The sequence below is a fragment of the Podarcis gaigeae genome (assembly GCF_964106915.1).
Source record: "Podarcis gaigeae genome assembly, chromosome: 10".
Lineage (NCBI taxonomy): Eukaryota > Metazoa > Chordata > Lepidosauria > Squamata > Lacertidae > Podarcis > Podarcis gaigeae.
This window is the reverse complement of record NC_139686.1, coordinates 43589942-43614255: the sequence shown is the minus strand read 5'-3', so window position 1 is coordinate 43614255 and position 24314 is coordinate 43589942.

Below are 24314 nucleotides of genomic sequence, written 5' to 3'. Positions count from 1 at the left end.
ACAGCAGTGTTCAAATTTAACTCTAAATAGTCCTTTATTGTTTTTTTGGCCTTCTTGATAATCTCCTGATCTCTAAACAAGTTGTCATTCATCTTCCATCTAAAGGAGCCGGTTGGTAATAATGTCATGTCCATTTTCAACGCGTTATGATCGGAGCAGGTCTTTGGGCAGATTTCCACTTTCTTCACCTTAGGAGCCAGACCTCTAGAAATCCATATTTGGTCAATTCTTGTCCAAGTCAGTTGGGCTTCAGAGAAAAATGTTCCTTCTTTCCCCAAGGGGTTCTTTGTCCTCCATATATCAATCCAGTCCATGTTGTCTGTCATTTCAAAAAAGGTCTTTGGTAGTCTGCCATCTTTAGTAACCTTTTGGCTTTGTGACCTATCCATGTTCGTTGAAACGATCCCATTCATATCTCCCATCATGATGATGTTATCATAGTCCAGATAATCCAGCATAATCTCATGCAACTTCTTGTAGAATTCTGATTTCCCTTCATTTGGAGCGTAAATTCCTAATATCAAAATTTTCTCTCCTTGGTGCTGTATTTCAATTGCCAAAATTCTTCCATGTTCATCTTTAAATAGAAATTTTGGTGAGAGGCTCTCCTTTGCATATATCACCACTCCTCTCTTCTTAACTGAGTCCGAAGATATAAATTCTTGGCCTAACCTTTTATTTACCAATATTTTTCTGTGGAGCCTAGTCACATGTGTTTCTTGTAAACAAGTAATGTCTAGTTGCTCCTTTTTTAATATGTGAAAGATTTTCTTCCTTTTTTCCGGGCTGTTGCAGCCATTTATATTCCAACTTAAAAGTTGCAGAGACATCCTGGATAGATCTGTTTAGTTTCCTTGGGATGGTATTTTGTTCTGTGAGTCTTCAGGGTTCTGAGGTACAGGCACCTGTGGTGGTTCAGGCCCTGAGGGTAGTTCAAGTCCTTTATGAAGGTCCTCTCCGTAGGCAGTCAAAAACTTATCCCTATCTTCCAAAGTTCTAATTTTAATCTTCTTCCCTCTAAAGGTAAAAGATAATCCTTGGGGAAAGTCCCACCTAAAGATGATTGAGTTGCTTCTCAGCAGTTTTACTAAGTCCAAATATTCAGATCTAAGATCCAACAGCTGTTTAGGAATGTCCTTAAAAATCTCAATTCTTTTGTCCGAAATGTTCAGGGAGCTTCCGTAGTGCAGGCCCAAAATCTTGTCCCTTTCCTCCTTTGATCTCAACGTAATCAAACAGTCTCTGGGCTTTTCTCTCTTTGTGAGTCTTCCAAGTCTGAAGGCTGACACAATTTTAAAGTCTTCCTCCTCTAGACCCCAGAACTTGGAGAATTCTTTGGTCAGAAACTCAGCTAGATTACCTTCTTCCACTTCTGGTATCGATCTTATCCTTAAATTAGTCTCCCTGTTCCGAAGTTCCAACATGGAGAGGTAGGTCTGGTGTTCCCCAACCTGCTTACTGAGCGGCCTTACTTCTTTTTCCAACTCTCCCACTCTTTGGCTGGTCTCTTCGGCCAGTTTCTGATTTTCACCTGCAGCCTCCTTCAGTTGTCCGATTGCTTGTGCATTCTGTGCAACTTGCCCAGATAATTTGTTTAAAGTTTCTGTATTAAGGTCAATTTTCGCAGTTTGTTGGTCAACTTTCCTGTCCAAAGACTCCAATTTCTCAAGAATTCTCTCTAATACAGAACCAGATCCTCCTGAGGCCATCTCTTCTAGTTGTAAATCCTCAGTTTCTTCCTCCCCTGCCTGTGACAGGGAGGTAGCTTTTTCCTCCGAGGGCAAAGTGGGCACAGATGATCTGCGTGCTTGTGAGGCTGCAGTTACGGTTGTCAGAGTTGTTTGTCTGGTTCTTAATCCCTTTCTTTTTGCGCCACTCATTCCAAAGTTATCTAGCAGTCAAGGTCAAGCTGAGTTGTTCCCATGGGAAAGCTACGGCCCAGGTGGTAGCAATCAAACAGAGGGCCGGGAAATAGAAAGTAAAACAATGTTTTTGTTATAAATCCTCAATCCTCTAGGGGGAGCATAAAATGTCCTAGGAAGAAGAGTCCATTCCACATACGAAATCTGAACCAATACTTAGGGATCTTCACAAAAGTAGTTTTAGCAGAGTTGGTTTTAGGTTTGCCACAATATTTCAAGTTGTGCTTACTGGAGTTCCATAATGCAAGAACGTAACCATTCTGAAACTCCCTCAGACTGTCTCAAAGTTTAAATAGAATGTATCCAAATTTGCAGTCTGACAGTTCTACTGCTCAGGCAGTTCTGACACCTGGGCTTCTTAAATAGAATTGTAATCCACAAAGAAGAGAGTATATAAGTCCTAATAAAAGTCCAAAAATCAATTGCTTACAGTCTTTAAAGGGATTAAAAGTAATTTCTGCGGGTGCTCAATCTGAGCTGTCAAAAGTTCTCTCTATGCCTCCACTCCTCCTGCTCTTTGCTTTAAAAGTCAATGGCTGCGGAGGACGGACTTCCTTTTCCTCGTCTCTCCGCTTTCAGCTTATTTTCAATATTTTTAGTCCCGAAATTTAGTAAAGTCCTCAATTACTCACGGGTTGTTGCGTTTTAGAATCTTGTGTTGAAGGAAGAAAGGTCGGCGCTCACCGGCAACGGCAGCGCGGCTTCGCTCCGCTGAATGCGCATAGACCCACAGCGCCGCTACCCCCTCTGCGATCCGGAGCCCCTTACGGGGTTCCCTCAACGTTTCGGGGGTAGCTCCTGGCGCCCGCCGGGTCCCGAGACCGCAGGCTTCCGCTGCCTGCGGTTTTCCAGAATGGGTCTCCGCTTCGCCGTAGCGGACGACCCTTTTCCAGCGTAGCTTCCCTCTCCCGGTTAGGAAAGGGCAGCCATTACCGTTCGCGCCGCCTCCGGAAGTTCCTCTTTTTGATTCTTTCTCTCTTCCACTGAAGCATCGGAAGCGGTTGGATCAATGGATATTGCTAAGAATCACTGGGATTTTTTTAATGGTCATTGTGCTTTACAATCTCGGTCTCATTCATACACATTCAGCAAAACTGTCACCCTTCTTACTGTTTACTCTTATCTGCATTCTACAATTGGCAAATGGAGGCTACAATATAGTGGCTTTCCTAGAACATCTGAACTGGGTAAATTGGTTGAAAGCATTATTAAAGATCAAAATATTAGGCATGTAGAAAAACCAGTCTTGCTGAAGAATAATAATCATAGCTTCTACAAAGGTAAGTCCTGTCACACTAACTTCTTAGAGTTCTTTGAAGTGTCAAAAGCATGTGGATGAGAGTAATCCAGTAGACACAGTATACTTGGACTTACTTTTTTATTTTTTACAAAGACCCCCCGTTAAAGGTTCCTGAATAAACCTAGCAGTCATTCAATAGCAGGCTGGATTCTTTAGTAATCAGTACTTGGCAAAAAGTTCAGGAAGCAGAGAGCTGAAATAAATGGATGGTACTCACAATGGAAGGCTGTAAGAAGCAGGGGCTGGAGTTTTTTAACTTCTTCATCAATGATCTGAGTGGTGTGGTGGGCCAGCAGTTAGCTTTGCCTGCTGAACAGAAGCCTGAAGGGGGAGAAGGTAGAGTGATTCCTCCTGCAGCTGATCAGCCTCCAAGGACACAGAGGAGAAGGTGCTGATGAGGACCAGCTGGCTTCAGCTTTCTTGAGCAGAGCTTCCAACAGCAGTAAGATGCTGATAACAACACTTGTAGTTCCTGGGCCCTGCCTTGCTGCTTCCTGCTTGTCTTTACACTTGAGCCCAGGATCATCGGATTCTCAGGCCTCTGGACCATCTGAACACACAGATTGCTGTTCGCCCGTCCCTAGAACTGGACCTGACTTTGGATGCTGACTCTTCCTCCAGGCAAGTACACTTCAGAGACTCTTCTGGGTGGCTGGCCTCCCACTCCTCTGAGCTCTGCGTGTTGTTGCTCAGCAACAAGAATATACCAGGTGGCCATGTTTGCTGGTGACACCAAATTTTACAGCATGGTAAAGAGAAAAAGCAATTGTGAAGAGCTCCAAACTGAGGAAATGGGCAATAAAATGGCAAATGCTGTTCAGTGTAAGGATCAACCTAATATTCCCCAGAGTGAGTGAGGAGTGAGTGAGTGGCAGACAGGGGGAGAATTAGAATAGGAATGGGGCTAGATTAAGACTAGGGAATTAAGAAGGGATCATTTCCCATTCTGTCCTGTATTAATCACATGCAGCCCCGTTTCCAGTCCATTGCAGTTCACCTTCTGCCAAAAGTTATGTAATTCTTCTTACTGGCCACTGTGGTGAAATTTTCATTGGACTTCTCCAGCATCCCTGATTGGGACCGTTGTGTGGTGAGAAGGGGCTTTAACTCTGCTGCCATTGTGGTCCTGATCAGAATACCCACTATGCCTGCTGTTCATAATGGGAGGACAGCTCCCAATGGCACCAACTGTTTAGACTCAGGTATGGCAAACACCATGTAACAGACACCATGTCTAGTCCTATGTGTGAAGTAACACACAAAGGAGCTTTACATGTAGACAGAGCTGATGATGACTGACCAAGAAAGGGTTCATTGGAAATGAAACTAGTCTGATTCAGCGGAAGTCTTCTTATATTCTTAATACTGCATACGTGAAGTCTTTCGGGTCCAAGTCCAACGCTATTCATTGAAATACACTGAGAATGTCTCATGCATGCATGTGTGACTCACAGATGGATGAGCAATTTGCCTTTGCTGAAAAATATTTTCTTTTGAGAAGGTATGAAAGTGTCTGTATCACGTTTGATCTGTGATAAATGTTTCAAAGGGGCAGGTCATTGGGTGGTTTTGTGGTTGTGGATGTAGTAGGAATGCTGATATCCTAACATCCAACCATATATGTTGATATTAGTGTAATCAATAACGAACATCGTGTATGAAATCCAGCAACCCCTGGATGGCTCCATGCTGGCCATCCCTGATCTAGGTAATGCATAAGAAGCACTTTGAATTATGCAAATGTTAATGGTGGTTACTTAACTAAGCTAATTCCCTACCTTCCCTTAAGCACTGGCGTATTGAGTCTGGCTTGCTTTGCCAAGTCACAAAGAGCAGCTCTGAACAATTCTGATTCCAGCTTTTCCCCAATATATATCAGTAGCAACTTGCGCAGAGCATGGGCAGGAATGATGCATGATGCATATGTATAGGGAAAACCTATGCATGTCAGTTCCTTTTTGGAGATGTAACTGGCACTGCATGTGCGCACACAGGAAATTCAAGTACTCACACAGCCACTCCACTAATGTCTAAATCATTCTGTTCTCTTTGAATAAAGGGACATACATCCTCCAGAAACCTAGGCAATAAATGACCTCCACATGCTGTAAGTGTTTTGACCATGGCAAGAAGGTTTCGCTGAGAAGAGCAGCAGCTTTGAGTTAGCATTTCAGTCTTATTCTAACACACCTATGATTTGGGTGATGCAAGGTTTTGATCCTTTGCTAGCAGGAGTGCCACAGCTCCACGCAGTTATGTGATTTGGAGAGCTATTTTCTAGATCGGGACAGAGTGGTGCTATTAAGTCAAGAACGTACAGGGCAGTGTGTGAAACGTCAGCATGCGGTGAGACAATGAACTGGAATTACGATTTGGTGGAGTGCATTAGCACAATTACTCTTGACACATTATGCTTTCTAGATATTGATAACATAATTATAGTTATTATTATTAAGTGGTCTCATATTTGAAAGCACAGCTTGATCAATAATTTGATGTTTCTGTCTTCTCCTGTTCTGAAGTCATTTTAAGCACTTAGGTATTATGACACAACGCATGATAGCGCAATTATCTCATTCTGAAACTTGGCTTTCACTTTTTCCTTAATCAGAGTAGGCTTACTTTTTGTACAGGCTTCTAGTTCTGTAATGGCAAATTCTGTGGAAGCTTCTGAATTCTATAGTAACTTCAAAGGCTTCCACAGAATTTACTATGTTTTTACTGGCTATGTTTGCTACAGTTTCTTATTTATTTACCATAGTCTAGGAAAAGATCAGCAGCACTTAAAAAAATGGGATTCCTCAACCACATTTATTCACAAGCAAGTGTCAGTGTTCAGAAGAAACCTTTTTTATGGTTTGAGGTCATTAAATGATTCTATTTTGCTCTATTGCAGATGGGGTGGGGGAGAGGAAGGCAGAAAAACAGGAGAAGGGGGTGGGAGCTCTAAATGCTCAGAAGTACATTTGTTCTGACCAATGCATGTTATATATGAATCCTCCTTCTGATCTCAGACACAGCCACTCTGAGTCTTCAGGTCTCTGTTGCATAAGAGTCTACAAGAGAAGTGATATGTAGGGTTATTGTAGTTGCCGTAATCAAGATATAATCAAGATATAGTAAACTTGTGCCTACAGATAAGTAATACTGTTAATATTCAATAAAGGTTATAGTAGAGTTGTGCTTTTCTGAATGCATGCATGATCTTAAAAAGAGTACCGTGAAGGCACCTGCTTGTTCTTCAAACATTCAATACAGTAATGCTTCTTTTATGCTAGCAGTAGTTTTATTTCTCTCTATAATTTGGTTGGCATTTGTCTGTCTTGGGAGACAATAGAAGAGTGAGCCTTCAGTGTTGAAGCCAAACATTGGAAGAGTTACAGTGCCTGCTGTGGCTGTAGAGACTGATAGGGGAGAGACATGTTTTGTTTCAGCTGGGGCAGATGAAGGTGTCTGGTTGTGTTGATGCAAGTGTACCATGGCTTTTCTTCTTTCTGTGCTCGTCTTTGCGTTTATCACTGCAGCTAGCATCTTTATGCAGGGCACACACTTGTAGCTCACAAGATCCTCACACTTTGCAGTGATAATAGGCTCCATGTCCTTAATGCTGGATTCAAGTGAGTCAGGGATCTTCTGTGCTCTTTTGCCAAAGGAGGACATAGCTGGGTTGTCGGTTTTCTCTTGGTGTGGTTCCACCTTGCTTCAACACTGTCTCTGGGGAAGTTGATCAGAGCTTGTTCAAAGCAGACAGAGAAGCAGCCACAAAGTTCAGGTATAGATCTTCTGGCAGTATTGATTCTGCACTTTCTGCTTTGGGCTATGGGTCCTCTTTGGCTAGAGAAAGAACTTGCTCACTACCAGGGAGTGATCTGTGTCACAGTCGGCACTGTGGTTGCTCTATATGACACAAACACAGGTCAGTGCTAAGTGCCTGGTGGCAATCAAGTCCAGTTGGTGACAGTGGTCTGACCTTGGATGTCTCCAGGACACTTGCTGTTTTGCTTTGGTAGAGAAGAACATGTCTGTGATGCAGAAGCTGTGATACGAGCACAGTTCAAACAACCGTTGTCCATTCTCATTCATGCTGCCAATATCAAAGTGGCCTATGCAGTTGTCCCATGTGTGATGACCATCTCCAACTATGGCATTGAAATCTCCCAGCAGGAATAGGTGTTTGCAGGCTGGGACTTTTCTGACAGCCTGGTCTAGTTCCTTGTAGAACTGATCCTTGGTCTGTATGTCAAAGCACATAGTTGGGAGTATAGCTGTTCAAGATGTTAACCTGGCCAGAGATGGTTGAGAGGTGGAGGGAAAACAAGCATTTTGAGCTCTCAGTTGGTGGCTACATCAGAGTCAGAAGAGAGTTCCTCACTGTAAAACCTATACCATGAATATGTGGTTCTTCTGGCTGCCCTCCTTGCTATAAAGCAGTATAGTTCTTCTCTGAGAGGCTGGTATTAGAAGCGAGTCTGGTCAGCAAAGCTGTGGAGGTTTAGGATCAGAGTATTCCTTCTGCTAGATGGACTACCTTGCCAGATTGATGAGCCCTATTTGCCCTTCATCTCCCTCAATTACCTTCTTAACCATTGAACTTGCTATTGGTGTCATCTGCTCAATTTCCCAAAGCTTATCTTCACATGCAGGGGATAGACAATTCCCTAAGTCACCTGATTTATCAAGTGTTTAAGACCCATTGGCTGCCTTCACCTGGTTTAGCCAGTCAGTCGAAGCCATTTCTTGGGGTGTGGCCACTGTTTCATGCTGATAGCTTCTAGGAGCCACAGGTGAGAGCTGAGTGCAGGGTGGGGCCCAAAGTGGATGAACTATCCCAAAAGAAGCATGACATGTCTTCCCCCAGAGATCATTAAATCCCCCAAAAGGTATATAAGACACAGGCCTGGAAATGGCCTGAATTTAAAGCCGTTTCTGCACTATCAGTTCTGCTTGCCAACTGCATTTGTAAGTGTGGATTAAGCTATACTGTGGTGCAGACAGAAGATTTTGCTGATCCGCAGGCTGCAAGAGCCTGTGCTTTTTCAAGCAGGGCCCAGCACTGGGGCTTTTCTTTTTCTCTTTTTTTGTATTAAACTGGTGTATTTTTCCATTTCTATCAAGAAAATGCACTACAGACAGTGCCTGTGCTATAATCCCAATCAATACCTACTGCTCAGTGCCTGGAGCCAGAAATTGCTTTCCATGAACTAAAATATATTAGGGCAATTCAGGTTATTTCATGGAATCAAATTCAGAAAGGGAAAACAGAAGGCTGACTATCAGCAGAAGTATCCCTTCTGTGAGATGCATTAAATGGTTGCTCAGCCTCCCACACACCCTCACAGAATCCCTTTTCCTGGGTATAAGAATGCAAAATGAACAATATCTAAAGAAAAGAACATCTGCAGAATGTTACAAGGGCTGGGAGACAGTGAGACTTATTCAAAGCAACCTATGCCAATTTATTTACTTGGAGACAAGGTCTGCCAATTCCAAGGTTTAGCCTCAATTATAATTAAACAATAATACAGGCCATTCTAGAGCAGAACCAAAGTTGGTTGCAAAAATTTTCTGCCCTCCCCCATGTTGACCCTGTGAATGTGGGCTCTGCAAATGTTGAGTATTTGATATCTAATTATATTTGATATTTGACTGTATTTTATTGTTGATATACAATGCTATTTGGCGTTTTACTATATTTTGACAATTGACATACAGTACTGTTCAGTATTTGACAGAAGATGATAAAAATGGTATTTAATTGTGTTGCAAAGCTGGTCGGCAATAGAATGTAGTTTCTCCGCTACATAATAACTGACATGCAATGGATTTAATACTTTATTGTTAGTCGACAAGTTATAGAATTTACGAAAAGCAAATGCTGAAGAATTTGTTGGCAAATCCATAACATTCACATTTTACTGTACTTTGAAATGTTGATAGTTTTTATTCATGCCACTCCCATTATCCAGAGACCAGGATAACGTAAAAGAAATCAGTGAAATTTGTACGAAACTATGCTCATCTCGATTCTGTGCCAAATGTTCGTGTGTGGAAGAGCGCATCAGTATTAAGTCACTTCCATTCTTTCTGGGATGTTGTAGTTCCAAAAGGAAAATAGTAATTTGTTTTGTGCTGATATTTGCTTGACAAATACTACTCATGGTTACACTCCCTGAAGCTTTCATTATGTACACATTATTATGAATGCAGATAGTTTTCTTTCTCTTGATGCCATAATAAATAAATACTGTAATTAGTCAAAAGTGCATTTTTGGAATCCGAAACATAGCCAGAGAAAGATATTTATAGCTGTTGTGACTGGCATATTTTAGTAGATAAAACTGAATTGATTTAAGTACTTTGTGTGTGCATCTTACAATTGATGTTGATTGATTTTGAGTAGCCTGTGAGTTATGGGAATTGTAGATATCTTCCCCATTATGACCGCTTTGAGGTTTCCTATTAATCTATGTAACCATTGAATAACTTGCTGTTTATTTCACCACAGATAGCTACATTTCTTTTTATTGTAAAAATGTGCATTAACATGAATGGAATGCTTGGTCTTTGCTCTTTCAAAATGTGGTTGGAAACCACCACAGACCGCTCTGTGTAAGCATTTCTGTGCTCGGGATAATAAGGATTTGAAGTGAGGTCAGTTTCCAAATTAAAAATATCTGGTAACACCTAGATTTTTCAGCTAACCTGTGCTTCCCTTTTTGTTGAATCCACAAAGTGAAAATACAGTGCTAAACATCAGGAGAAAACTATCTATTGCTTTCCAGCCGTCAAAGCAATAAGATACATTGCCCTCTGAGACATTCCCCATGCATATGTGCTCTTAGACACCTCCCATTCATTTCAATGGGACTTGGGGTCACCAGCATATCAGCCATAGGCACCCATGTTCCTCTCAAGACCTCTAATAGCACCTGTGAAAGGTCTCAGTAGACATCCGCTCAAAAATCCAAAGTGCACAAGCAACTGTTTGCTCTTCCCGCTCAGCTCCTATTTCTGCAGGCTTGGCCTCTCATGCGATGAGCATTTAAACACACCCAAATTGCACTGGATGCCAGGTTTAGACACCCAGCCTCCCAAACACATCTCAGGTACAAAGAGCTTCTTTGAAAGCAAGTGTGGCAGTGGCTAATGTAGATTCCTTTCCCCCACTGATGGAGCTGGGACTCGGAGGGCAGACGACGGGCATATCCGCATCATTTTCAGGTCCCTTATCTTTCGCTGGTCTTTCAGATGCAGCAAGCAGACATCTTATTTATTGAATTTATTTCCTCCGAGGATCAAGGGGATGTACAAAGATCCTCCATCTCCTCACAACAACCCTGTGAGGCTAACAGGCTAACAGACAGCAACTGGACCGTGGATGAATCTCAAAGGGCATTCCAGAATCTGGCGCAACAGCAATAAAAAGCCCTCGCTCCTTGATTGCTGCTCATTTCCTGTAAGTATTTGGAACAGGCCACTCCCACTGCTGTGGGAGAATCATGTAGGGAGAATGAGTCCTAAAGCATTTGAGTCCCAAGTCATGAAGGGGTTTAAATTTAAGCCTCTTGAATTCAACGCAGAAGCAAACTGGCAGTCAGCACAGTTCTTTCAGCGTTTGCCAAATACCTTCCCATCTCCTGCTACCCAATCAGGACGAGCGATGGCATTTTGCCCCAGCTGCAGCTTCCAACTTGTCTTCAAGGGCACTTGCCCTGACACTTCCAGGTGGACTGTACAGTACTCTATTGTGGAATGAGCAGCAGGGAAGGGAGAACAAATACATGTGTGTATTGTAAAACCTTCAAAGAATCGGTAGAGAGGAAATGTTCCATGTGATATATGAACTCTTGTCTGATACTACACAGCAGCGGAGCACTCTTTGATTGTTTCATTTACTGTTTGCAACTTGCCATAAAGAATAAAAAAGACTATATAGAGCTCTTGGCTCAGGGATTCTTAAACCTTGCCTAAGATACAGCGAGGGGCAGGCAGTGGGGGAGAACGAGACAAAGCAGAGAGAGAGAGACTCAGCTTGTGCCTCTTGCACCCATTGAGACTGCATCGAAAAGCTGATCAAAGAAAGGCCGGGCATTCAGGTCCAGTGCTTGCTAGCTTCTGAGGGAGATAGCACAGGAAAACAAAGAAGCCCATGAATGCTCGAATGCTGCCGCCTTGTCTCCAGTATTATGGAGAGAGAAATTGCTTGCATAGCTACCCATAAAATGTTAGGCTTATTCACATGTTACACTGAACATCTACATGCCCTCTCTACCCATGTGCAAGTTTTTGTGTGAACACTTTTTCAGGCATAGGCAAACTCGGCCCTCCAGATATTTGGGAACTACAACTCCCATGATCCCTAGCTAACAGGACCAGTGGCCAGGGATGATGGGAATTGTATTCCCAAAACATCTGGAGGGCCAAGTTTGCCTATGCCTGCACTTGTTGATTTGTACAGCTCAGCTGTTGTGTTCACAGGTGCGCCTCACTCGTGAAACATATGTGAATAGCCGCACAAGTTTGCAGTGCAACTATTTGTATGCACAAGTTGGCAGATTGCATGCTCCTTGAATGTAATGTGTGAGGGGACATGTGTTTCTTACAAGATGGGGGAAGTATGGCATTGTGCCTTCTGGCCCTGAGAACTTGCTAACAGATTACTGTGGGACTTGTTGTTGGAAAGATTTGTCCACTTCTCTTGCATAGGACTTAAAAAACACACAACCCAGTTCCCAAGATGATTTTAAAGAATAGAGAGGTCAAATGCCACTGGCTGCATTGATTGACAATGCAATGTCCATAATAGCCTTTTGGTCTGTAGTTCAAGTCATTGGAAAACTGCCTTCGTCATGTGTTATTCACACCCTTTTCACATTTTGCCAGTTGCAGAGAAAAAATGCCTTGGAAGTTACATGCCTTCATTATGGGTGAACAGGCAGATGAAGCATGGGCAAGTTGTGCCCACTTATGGTGCCCTTCTCTAGAGTTCAGGAACACCCATTCTGTGAGGCAATGTGAAACCGTTGCACCAGGGAGCAGTTTCCATGGGGATCATTTATCTCTGTTTCCAGTTTCCATCTCTCTACTTAAAAAGAAAAAAGAAAATTAAAAATATGTGTGCATGATTCTAAGCCCTGTTCATGCACCAATAGTATTGTGTTTGACAACTCATGTAGGGAAGTACAGGGGTGTGCTTCAGTCATCACCTTCCATCTCTATAATATCATGGCCCAATTCAGACAAAACAATAATTGCGTAGGTGACTGAAAACTATGTGCTATTCCTGCTTCCACATGCAAGAGGAGGAGAATAAAGGCTTTCATATGCCTTTTAGAGCTAACCACAGTTCTGAACTTGGGAACCTGTGTTTGCTTGTTGTTTAAACCAAAGCTGCTTAACAAACCAGGCTCTGAAACCACAGTTTGATTCTGATTTCTTTAAACTCACCTTTATTAGAAAACACACACATACTTTTCTGAGTTTATATATCATGAGGGGCTGTGGAAACATCTTCTCTACTCCTCTTGTGCACAAATGAGGAGGTTAGGAGGGAGATGATGAGCGAGCTTGAGACTCACGGCAATTGTTTCCTGATCATCTACAATAATTTAGGTGATTATCTGAAGTGGGACTATGCTTCCCTGCTGGCTACTCTTTCAGTAGATGGTTGTGGCTGAAGGTCCTCTTGCTCAGCAAATCAAAAAATTTTTGGACACTTTTGATGATGATGATGATGATGTGGCCTGTATGTTCTTAAGAGTTTCTACAGACAATCCTGTTCTTTATCTTATGTGTGTTTCCAGGAGAGTGGCATTCATATCAAAATGCAGATTGATAGCTACTTTTCAAGTAAATCACAATCATAGGAACCACAAAAATATTTTCTTGGCACATTATTTACTTGCAAATATTCAGTGGTCTGTGGCATTTATATGTATATGTCAAACTCTTGTCAGTACACAGCATGCTCTCTTGACACCTTCAGTGATAAGGAACTAAGGCATGTAAATTATTAAATGAGGGAAAGAAATAGTTTCCAAATCATTTCACTTGAATAGGTGGTTCTTCTGTTAAAGTAACTATTTCTCAACTTAAGGTGGCCAGAGACCTTTTCATCCCACCCACTATAAAAGGGTTTTCAGTGCCCAACTAAAAGCATTCTAAAGTCTGACTTAGACTAAAGGTTTGTAAACTCACAGCATCTCAAACATTTCTGCCTAAATATAAACCTCCAAGCGACAGCCATCAACATAAATTTATCAGAGGAATGAATGGGAAACACTTGGGGGTAAGCTATTACCCTCTGGCAAAAATGTGTCATATGTGAACATTCTGAAATGTCTGCTGGGCTGTATGATCAAGTTGAGATTTAAAGGGAAATCTAAGCTATACTTTTCGTTTCGGTTTTCGGAAGAAGGATCTGTCATGGAATGCTTAGAGGAGTCCTTCCAGATATAGCTAAGCAGACCCATGCAGAGCTTTTCTGAGGCCCGGGGTGGGGGAATGAAGTTGTTATAAACTCAAACAAAAAAGCAGTCGGTCCCTAGCGGGAGCCTCTAACCATCTTAGCCCTCCAAGACTCGAGGCAAGTGTATTCAGCTTCCTCCTGCCCTGCAATGGGCCAGCAGCTAAAGATAAGTGCCTCATAGTGGCTAAGCTATATAATTATTCAATTTCCCTTTATTTAAAATAGAAAAAAAAATCTTAAACAATGAAGGTTATTGAAACAAACTTCTGTTAAACAAATCAGCACTGTTAAATGTTTGGTAATTAATCATACCCTCCAACATCTCTCTGATGAAAATAGAGACATCCTATTCGACAACAACAACTACAGCAATTTTATCATTTATAGCCCATCCATTAGAGAAACTTCCCTATATAGTGCTGCCTTTAGATGTCTTCTAAGGGTTGTATAGTTACCTATTTCCTTGGCTTAGGGATCACATAACTCCATACCTTTCAACATTTATCCAATGAAAATGGGAACATCCTAAGGAAAAGTGGGGCATTCCAGGATCAAATCAGAAACCGGGACAGCATCTGTAAATTCGGGACTGTCCCTGGAAAATAGTGACACTTGGAGGGTCTGTAATTTAGATAATGCCACACCTCTCAGTTTCAAAGGTTTGTGAGTAATTTGAACCTAGCGAGTGACAATCTGAGTAGCAACATTGCCGTCTGTCTTACAACACTGCTCAGGCAGAGTCTTAAAATATGAACATGGATTTTCAGATGCCTCGTATGTATTTGCCAATTGTACCTTTCAAGGTAGCCATCATTGTGCCCACCAGAAGATGTTGGACTCCAACTCCCATGAGTGCTAACCAACATGGAAAATGGTCAGGGATGATTAGAGTTGTAGTCCAACAATATCTGGAGTGTGCCATATTGGCTGTCCCAATTCTAAGGGGCAGGAATAAGATGTCATTTGGAGGGGGAGGAGAGAGCCATTAAGGCTGCAATCATAAGCACCTTTGTTTGTTGCATTCCTATCCCTCTGCTGTTTATCTTCACAGCAACCTTGTGAGGTAGGTTAGGCTAAGAGTGAGCAACTGGCCCAAGGTCACTCAGTGAGCTTCATGGCTGAGTGAGGATTTAAATCCATCACTTCAAAGTTTTAATTCAACACTCTAACCACACTGGATCTCATTTGCAAATCCCACTATGTCTCACTGAGAGGAAGCATACCTAGGACCTCGCAGCACATCAGCCCACTTGCCTTCTGTAACATAAGGCTTGCACCCCAATAAAATGCTTATAACTGCTTGTTTATGGTTCATATCTGAAAACAAAGGTTTTCCCATATTTCTGTTACATACATGTGTGGAAGATTAAGTGGCTAATGCTTGTAAACTTCCTTGAACATATGATGAGAATCATAAATGTTAAGCACTGGTATTATTTATTATGAGATGCAGTTATTGCCATCAAAATGTTGAACGAATCTTGCAGTTTTTATAGGCACAACTTTTTCCCTCACAGCAACAGTCTACCAAATATGTGATCACTAAATCAACAGCTGCTACACCTCAAGCAAGTTATGAATTTTTCCTGATTTACAACAGCCACTTTCATATTTGTTTTCAGAGAGCAGCTGGGAAGGGGAGGAGGGCTGAGACATGCTCTTGGGGGATGGGAATGACATAAGGCCTGAACTTCCTAAAAGAAGGTAGATTTTCAAAGGCAATTTCAGCTGCTAAGTTCCATTACATTTCGGTGTGGGCATGCATGCAATTTTGCCTTTGAAAAAGTAGTTCTTTATCTAAGTGCATAAATCTGCATGGAAGCACTTAAAAGTGAGACTTGATTTCCAAGGGCATTGAACACCCCTGACTTCAATAGGTCCTGGATCTCAGGATGCCTATATAATATGGGGGCAATTGAAGTACCCCTTACAGAGTGAGTGTGTGTGTGTGTGTGTGAGAGAGAGAGAGAGAGAGAGAGGGGGGGGTTCATCTACCTGAATGGTCTGCTGACTGTCTCCCATGTTTGGACTTCAGATGTAAAATGGCTAAAGGTAAAGGGACCCCTGACCATTAGGTCCAGTCGTGGCCGACTCTGGGGTTGCGGCGCTCATCTCGCTTTATTGGCCAAGAGAGCCGGTGTACATCTTCCAGGTCATGTGGCCAGCATGACTAAGCCGCTTCTGGCGAACCAGAGCAACGCACGGAAATGCCCTTTATCTTCCCGCTAGAGTGGTACCTATCTATCTACTTACACTTTGATGTGCTTTCGAACTGCTAGGTTGGCAGGAGGTAAAATGGCTACATGATACCTAATAGCTATCTGATATACTTTGCATCATGGCAATATTGGGCAGTCATTGTTCCTTATGTTGAAAGGTTGCATTACTGTTGCTAAAATCCATCCTAATAACACTTTCATGTTTATACATGTTAGAACCAAAACCTGCATGAATCTAAGTTCTTCAATTCAGCTGAATTGTGGATCAGGCTGCAAACAGTCACTGAATGACTGCCCGGTGCCACAAGAAAGTGTGCTGAAGATTGCAGATTCAACCTAGTCACCTGTTTTCAACAAAGTTGGGCAGAAGTGCCAATTCTGCAGTCAAACTCTGTCAGTGGGCACGTGGGAACTGGGGAACTAGTCAATCCAATCAACCCTCTATATTTCAGGACTTTAGTGTTTCTAATATAATATGCACTTATTCACACAATTCACTTTCTGGTAATCTGCCACACCCACTTTTCTTTGGAAGTATAACCACTGCTGCTGATCAATGGGATATTAAATCCTATAGTTAAAAATTTATTCACAGCCACTAGCTACCTAGCATGAATCTAGGTTTCATATTTGCCCATCAGCTGATTTTTACAAACCCTTCATGCAAGTGCATAAATCTGCAGATAAGTATATTATTATAAAACCACGAACTACCTCTAGATTTTTCTCTGGTATTCTATGGCACACTTCTCTTCCCAAATGAAATATATTATTGGAAAGGAGAGAGAGAGGAAGCCACAAATAAATGGACTCACAGCTTGGTGCATCAGGTAAGAGTAGAGTGGATGGGGTAATTCTAACCCCACCCCGAGATGCCAGGGAGACTGCCATATTCTCCTGGTACCACTAAGCTCAACCCTGAGATAATGCTGAATGACTGTAACCCATTTTCATTGCAGGGAGAGGCAGGGGACACCTAAATGCTGTCTTGACATTAGGAATTGGATTGAACATTTTAGATCCGGCAGTCAATTGTCATGGTGATGTTTTATTTTGACAAACCATTTGATATACTTGGCTAGTGTGTTGTTGGCTGATTTTTTAATTTTAGTTTTCGTTTTCCCCCTTTATTCTTACAATGATTTTTTTGGGGGGTGGGGTTGTATTTCTGAAATCTATTTTGTCTTTCTTGAAAAATCACAATGGTCATTGGCTGAAAGCACTAAAAGGACTGCCTAAACTCTTAGTTCTACCATAACCTTTTGTCCCTGGATAGCAGCCTTGCTCTTGAACTATTCCAGACTTGTGAGTGTCCTGCTATCCATTACCTTAGCCATCATGGGCTCCTGGGCACCTTCCCAATCTTATTGTCCATATCTGCACTGGTCCTTCTGCTATCGGAAAGGGTCAGCCTAGCTTAAAGCCTTTCATTTCCCCACAAGCCTGTCAATAAATGCCTTGATACCTGTTGCTTTGTTCCTTAAATAAATATCACAACTTCCTTCAGGCAGGCAAATCCCCCTTCATCAAACAGACAAAGGTTTTCAGAAGCAGCAGGTGGCTGCCCAATGGAACCTATAACCAAATACTGATGGGAAATAATGCCGAAACCTCTAGTTATTTTGCTCCCAGTGCACGCACTATGACCTCAGCAAAATCCATTTAGCTTCAAGGATTTCATCATTGCTTTCTATTTTCCACTTTTGAAATTAAAGCCTATGCGAAACTCGCAGTTATTATTTTCTCAAAAACTTGAGCCCATTCTCATGCAAAACCCAACCCAGCTCCATCTTCCAGACAGACTTGCATTAATGATTCCACAAGTGAACCCTATTTTTTACTTATGGTTTGACTTATCCATTGCTAATACAATGCTGGTAGCATTTGTTATATTAAGTGGTAATGTAATTGCATAGGTGCAGAGGGAGAAGAATATCAGAGGCCTGAAAATGGTTTTTTTGTGGAAATAGGCTGTCTTCTCTATCACAGTGGAAAGATGTTGGGCGGTTCACTCATTCTTCTTCCTGAAGATCTTCCAGCATACTTGGATGTTCCTTCTAGTTAATTTCCCACTGGGCCCTTTACCAAATAGCTCTTTCTCAAGTAAGAATTCAGCCATATGTGATGTATCCAGTGATATTAGTATGTTTCCTAATTCTTACTTAAGTTAGCTTTGTAAGAACAACATAAGTTTCAGTCTTTGCTGCTAGTGAGTGAAGGACATTCCAAATAATCCAAAACCATTTATAACATTTTTTTCTTTCTTTTCTGAACTGAGATGAGAGAGGGTTGCTCTAAACAACAACAAAAGTCAGTAAATTTCTGGTGTTGAAAATGTAAGAAAAGACCCCTGTATCCTGTTTTCACAGTGACCAACCAAATGCCAGTGGGAAGTTTGCAAGGGTTTCTGTGCCACTTCTATACCTCTTTTCATAAAATCCCTACTATAAAACTGTAGAATCCACCTCATAAAGGTCTGACAATAGTTGTATTTAGAAGAAGGCATGCTATGATCTGCAACTATTTCCATAAACCATAGCTATGGGGTGACGGTCCACAGCTCAGTGGTTGTCAGGCACATGGCTGAATTGAGTGCCTGGGAAGAGTCTGACTCTGGAGATGAGGGATTGCAGTCACAGACAGAGCAGGAGTGGGTTAGTTCTCTCCCCCCCCCCCTTCATCAGACTCAGATTCCCAGAATCAGATAGAGCAGCAGACTTGGAAAGCTCACAGGCAGAGGGAGGGGAGGAGATAGATGACATTGAGAGGGTTGCTATGCAACCAGGAGGTAGGCAGTATTTAAAGGGATCTTCAATTGATAGTGGCGCGGGGGGGGGGGAGTTCACCCACCTTCTCCCCAAACCAGAAGAGCTGAAAGGGTTAAAATGCAATGGAAGTACAAGAGAGGAAGGACTGGACTTTGGCGCCCTTCATGCTGCGAAAGGGGCGGAGACTCAGAGTGACCAACTCGTACCATAAAACTGCCAGAGACTCATTACTGTACTTTTCCATGTATAAGACTTGGTTATTTTGCTGTAAAATAATGTAAAAAATGGAGGGGGCGTCTTATACATGGATAGTGCACAGGGTGGACGGGCGATAGGTTGCAGCTGAGACCAGGAGCTTGTCATTGGCAATTGGGTTGTAGAATGGTGTATGCTGCAATGGCTGCTGTCGATTGGCTGCCCCTGCAGGAGCTGGGCTTTCTTGCAGACGATTAGTTCTGCGTCGCACGCGATTGGTAGCATTAGTCAGTCGGGTGAGTGATTTTTGGCATGCCCCCCCCCCCAAACAGCTCAGCAACTCTAGGGGCAATCCTCCCCCCCAAAAAAGCTCAGCAACTCTGGGCCATCTCCCCCCATTTTCTTAAATTGTAGTCCCCCAAAATAGGGGTTGTGTTATACATGGAAAAATACAGTAATTCTTATCGGGGCTTGCCTGACTGCTTACCTGAGATCATTACAATGGTAGAGTTTGTGTTTTGAATGCAAAAACTCCCAGTTTCAGTCCTTGACACCTCTGGTTAAATGGTGCTTGGATAGAAGGTTGGTTGGAAAAGACTCTACCTGAAGCCTCAGAGAGCTGCCATTGATCAGGGTGGACAATACAGACCCATGACCTGACTTTCAGGTATGAGACATGTTCATGCAAACTAGTCCTTATTCTCTCAGACAGCAAGATGATGTGGGAAAAAACTCAGTTTGTTGCCTGAACCACTTCAGAATGCAGGTGGCAACTTACATGATTGAAATCTGGCATGACAGTTCCAACCTGTGCCAATCTGGATACCTCTTGAGATATCGTTGCCAAGCTCAGCACAAATGTTCCCGAGGTGGAGGTCTTTATCCATGTTTGGATGTCTGTTACCATTGGTATCTCATGTGGATATTGGGAGGGACTTTTTACAAAATTTAATAAACAGACTAGGATGTTTAGCAGTAGCTCCACTTGCAAGCTTTTTCTTGTTTCAGCAATTACTGGTACGCAATTCCAAAAATACTTTGCTTTAATCCCCCCCCCCCCCCGTTATTATCTTACTGTGTTTAGAAAATACTTTTGTACCCTTTTCTTAGTATATTTTCAGCTTCTTTCTGATCTCTGTCTCAATTAATGTATTTCGGCAGGATGGAAGAAATGTTTCTTATTTGTACAAACTGATACCATGATGGTCTAAACTGTAATTAATTTACTACTTGATACACGGAGATTGTCAGCGGCGATTGGGTGGGTGATTTTTGGCTGGGACAAGGGCTGCCATCGATTGGCTGCTGCTGGCAGCTAGTGGGCAGATGCTTGCTGGCTTTGGCGATGTGTGTGGTTGGCAGCGTTGGTCAGGAGGGTGAGTGTATTTCAGCAACCCCCCCCCCATCTCAACAACTCTGGGCAATCTCCTCCCATTTTCTTAATTTGGAGCCCCCCAAAATAGGTGTTGTCTTATACATGGAAAAATACGGTATTTCTTCCTGACATTATACCTTTCTATAAACAGGGAATTATTTCTATGGGAAAGGATTCATATGCAAAAATGCAATGCCAATATCTGCCTTCTGAAGTGGCAGATTTATGAGAGTGCAATACAATATGATCATCTGACATGTGATCATTACATATTCTGAATATGTCTAAGACATCTTTTGGCATCTTTTCCTATCTGGCAGCATTTGAAGAATGGTATATATCACATTACACCACGTGTATCACATTACACCACGTTCTACCTGATGACAAACAAAGCTAATGTATTATCTAGCCGGCAATTAAGCTGGACTCTTATCTTTTTATATTTTATCAGGACAAGGTGGCATTGGCACTAAAATTAATCTATATCTATCATTGGCAAAGTCGAAAATAATGTGAGTTATAATAAGAAAAGTATCTCTACACAAATCAAATTCATGTTAGGGGAATTAATTAGTCCCCCGACTTCATTTCAAGGCTACAAAAGATAGCCTTCCTCCAAGGGACTGACTCTGCCATTATTTCCAAATATGTTGTTCAGATATATTAGCCAGTCTGTAAGTTAACAGGATTCTGGAGGGTCTGGAACTTTATTCAAGCCTAATAATTTCAAGCGGAACACAGTTGTAGTAAAAAGGTAAAGGTGAAGGACCCCTGGACGGTTAAGTCCAGTCAAAGGTGACTATGGGGTTGCAGCGCTCATCTCACTTTAGGCTGAGAGAGCTGCTGTTTGTCCACAGACAGTTTTCCGGGTCATGTGGCCAGCATGACTAAACCGCTTCTGGCGCAACAGAACACTGTTCACAGAAACCAGAGTGCACGGAAACACCATCTACCTTCCCGCCACAGCTGTACCTCTATATCTACTTGCACTGGCATGCTTTCGAACTGCTACAGGTTGGCAGAAGCTGGGACAAAGCAACTGGAGCTCACCCTGTTGCAGGGATTCGAACCACTGACCTTTCGATCAGCAAGCTCAAGCGGCTCAGTGGTTTAGACCACAGCACCATGCATATACATTTGTAGTAGGTGATGGTCTCCCCGTGTCCCTGTGTCTTGTAACCCCCTCACCATCATACAGATCTAAGTGGAAAAGTGATAGTGAAAAGAGTGTTGAAATGGAACAAGCCCAATGGAAGAGTAACTGTCAACTGCTTTCCATGTGGGTAGCAACAGAGTGGCAATAGCTCTGTCTCTCATTTTTGATAGGGAAATGCTTTCTCTCCTGTTCAATATTGACTGCCCTAAACAGATCTTCAACTTCTTTTGGTTTGTCTTTCCAACAAAATGTGCGATTTTATTGGCCATAGTATTCTCACACATAAGACTCAACATCTTAGAGCTATTTTATGCTTTTAGGTAGTGAGTGTACTGTAGTACTTTCCATTTAAGATAGAAACTTGAATCAAAATTAAGTTACTGTTCTTTGAAACTCAAAACAGTTGGCTTCCTCTATATCCATATTTTTAAACTATACCAGCACAGCAAGATCAGAGTCGATAGAGGAAAGAGAAATAAATCATCTGGTGAGCCATTATCATTCACTTTACATGGGGTGGAAAACAAATATCGCTGTCATTTTCTGACATTCATTGTAGATAAATTGGAAATGTATATCATTCTTTAACATAGTAAAGAAACAAAAAAGCACCACCTATTATTCTGTGATATATGTTGCTTTTGTAATATATATTATCAAGAGAAAAAACAAACTAGTTCCCTTGACTCCCAGATGTTGAAAGCATATCTTATCATGTCCCCAAATCATAAAAGCCTCATTTAGAAGAAAAATAAAGGAAAAGCTTTTCAATTATAGGAAGAGCAAAATAAATGACAATTGTCTCTGTCTTCCTACACTACTGCTCTTGGAAAGAAAAGTGAGGAAGAGTGGGCATGTGGACTCTTGATAATATTAGAATTCATATGAGAACTTAGTTCACAAAATCATAAAGGGTTGTAGTAACGTCTTAGGGTGCATTTTTTGGAGGTTCAGTCCCTAGGAAGGGGTAGGAAAGACTCTCCTCTGAGAGCCCGGGAGAACCATTGCCAGTTAGTGAAAAGACGACTGAGCAAGATAGACCAATGCTTTGACTTGATTCAAAGCAACTTTCCATATTTGTAGTCTTGTATTATCATGGTTAAGAGTATTCATCCAGCGTTGTGTGTCTTTGTTCTATGAATTATGCACAAGATAAGAGAAAATAATTGTCTCTTTTTCCAAATACCATTATACCTATTTAAATCCTAAAATTCTTTTTTTAACATCTTATTTTCACTCTTACTGGAATAGATTCACAGATATATTCGGCCCACAAATGTTGCCTCTCTCTTTATTTACAAGTTTTATTTATACTGGCTTGTTTTTGTTTTTTGTTTTAGTTCTGAATACAGAAAAGCAGAATCTCTTCAGCCTTCAATAAAACTGAAGATTTTAATGGCTAAAGAACAGCCCTCTCCAAACAATAATCAATGTCTGGCTGAAATTCTATGGTGACAACAGCTAATTGAACTTCAATTGATGAGAGTCGTACACACTAGGATAAATGTTACCTTTCAGATTTAAGGTAAATATCAAGTAATCTCATTCAGATGTCTCCTAGATTTGTGATTGGTACTGTCAGTTTACGGCGGTGCATTGATTATCCTTTTGTTAACACAATTAATTGTGACTCAGAGATTTTTATCCTTGCAATAGGAAAATACTAGTTGTCAAATTCCATTCAGTGGTCTATACACAGGTAACATTTGGCTTGATGAAGGTTTGGTATAGACAACTAATTGCATACATACCAATAAGGTATCATGAGAGCTTTGCAGATCTAAATTAAAATTTCAGTGCCCTAATGTTGTTGGCTTAGAGAATAAGAAATAAAGAAAATTCATTCCATATAATATACCTGACAAATGCCTATTTGGATATTTTGCCCGAAGCAATTTTCTGTCTTGTAGCCTGTCTAATTAAAAAGTTAAGGAAAGCGTGTATCATTGACAGTTACAAAAGTAATGGAATGTCATAATTCATTTAGAGATAACAGTGAAAGATAAAGATAAGATTTTTCTAGATGACATGCAGAATTAAAAAGCTTCTATGAAAGAACCACTAATAATCTGGGATGGAAAATTGTCAGCCGTACTTAATAACATGGTTTGCTTTTCAACATTTAAAATTATCCTATTGCTATCTTTACATTTTGCTTTGTGTTCTTGTATCAACTTCCTAGATCCTAATTCAAGATGGTACTTTTCTAGCTAGGTAGATAACTATCTATGAAGAGACAGTTCCTTTCCAAAGAAAATATGTTTTTAATTTATTTTTAGATGCAGATATATACATTAATTGAACTTGACTGGTTGATGCAATTATCATTTTGCCCACTGACATTATATACATGGAATTTTTAAAAATGTGATAATATGGCAATTTCATTTCAATAAAGCTTTAAAAATCATATTTATATGGCTTATTTGCAGACTGTAAGTTGCAATTACATTTCTATTCTCACCACTTAATAACATTTGCTTGGTCTTTGAAGAATTGACATCGTGTCACATAACATTAATCATTCCCTACTTAACTGGATTTGATTGGTTTTACAATACAGTAGTCTTTATTCCAACTTCTTTGTGAGTTTTCCTGCCTTGTGCTTCTCAGAGCAGCTGATAAACTTAATTCTAATTAACTGATGTGCATACATTTTGAGCCATATATGCATTTAATCCTAGAGGTACTACACCTGTCTCCACTAAGGCCAATGTCAGAATCTGAACTGTTATGTAAAGGCAACATTTTGCCAGCTGAGCTGAAGGACAAGATGGCACGCTCCCCCAAGGCCCATACTGGTAGTTGAATCTCACTCCAATACTGGTCAAAGGACAGTGTCTTCCACTGGCTATTGTAGGGGTACCAGGGCATGCCAAATGGCACACACAGCTCTGTCCCTTCCCTG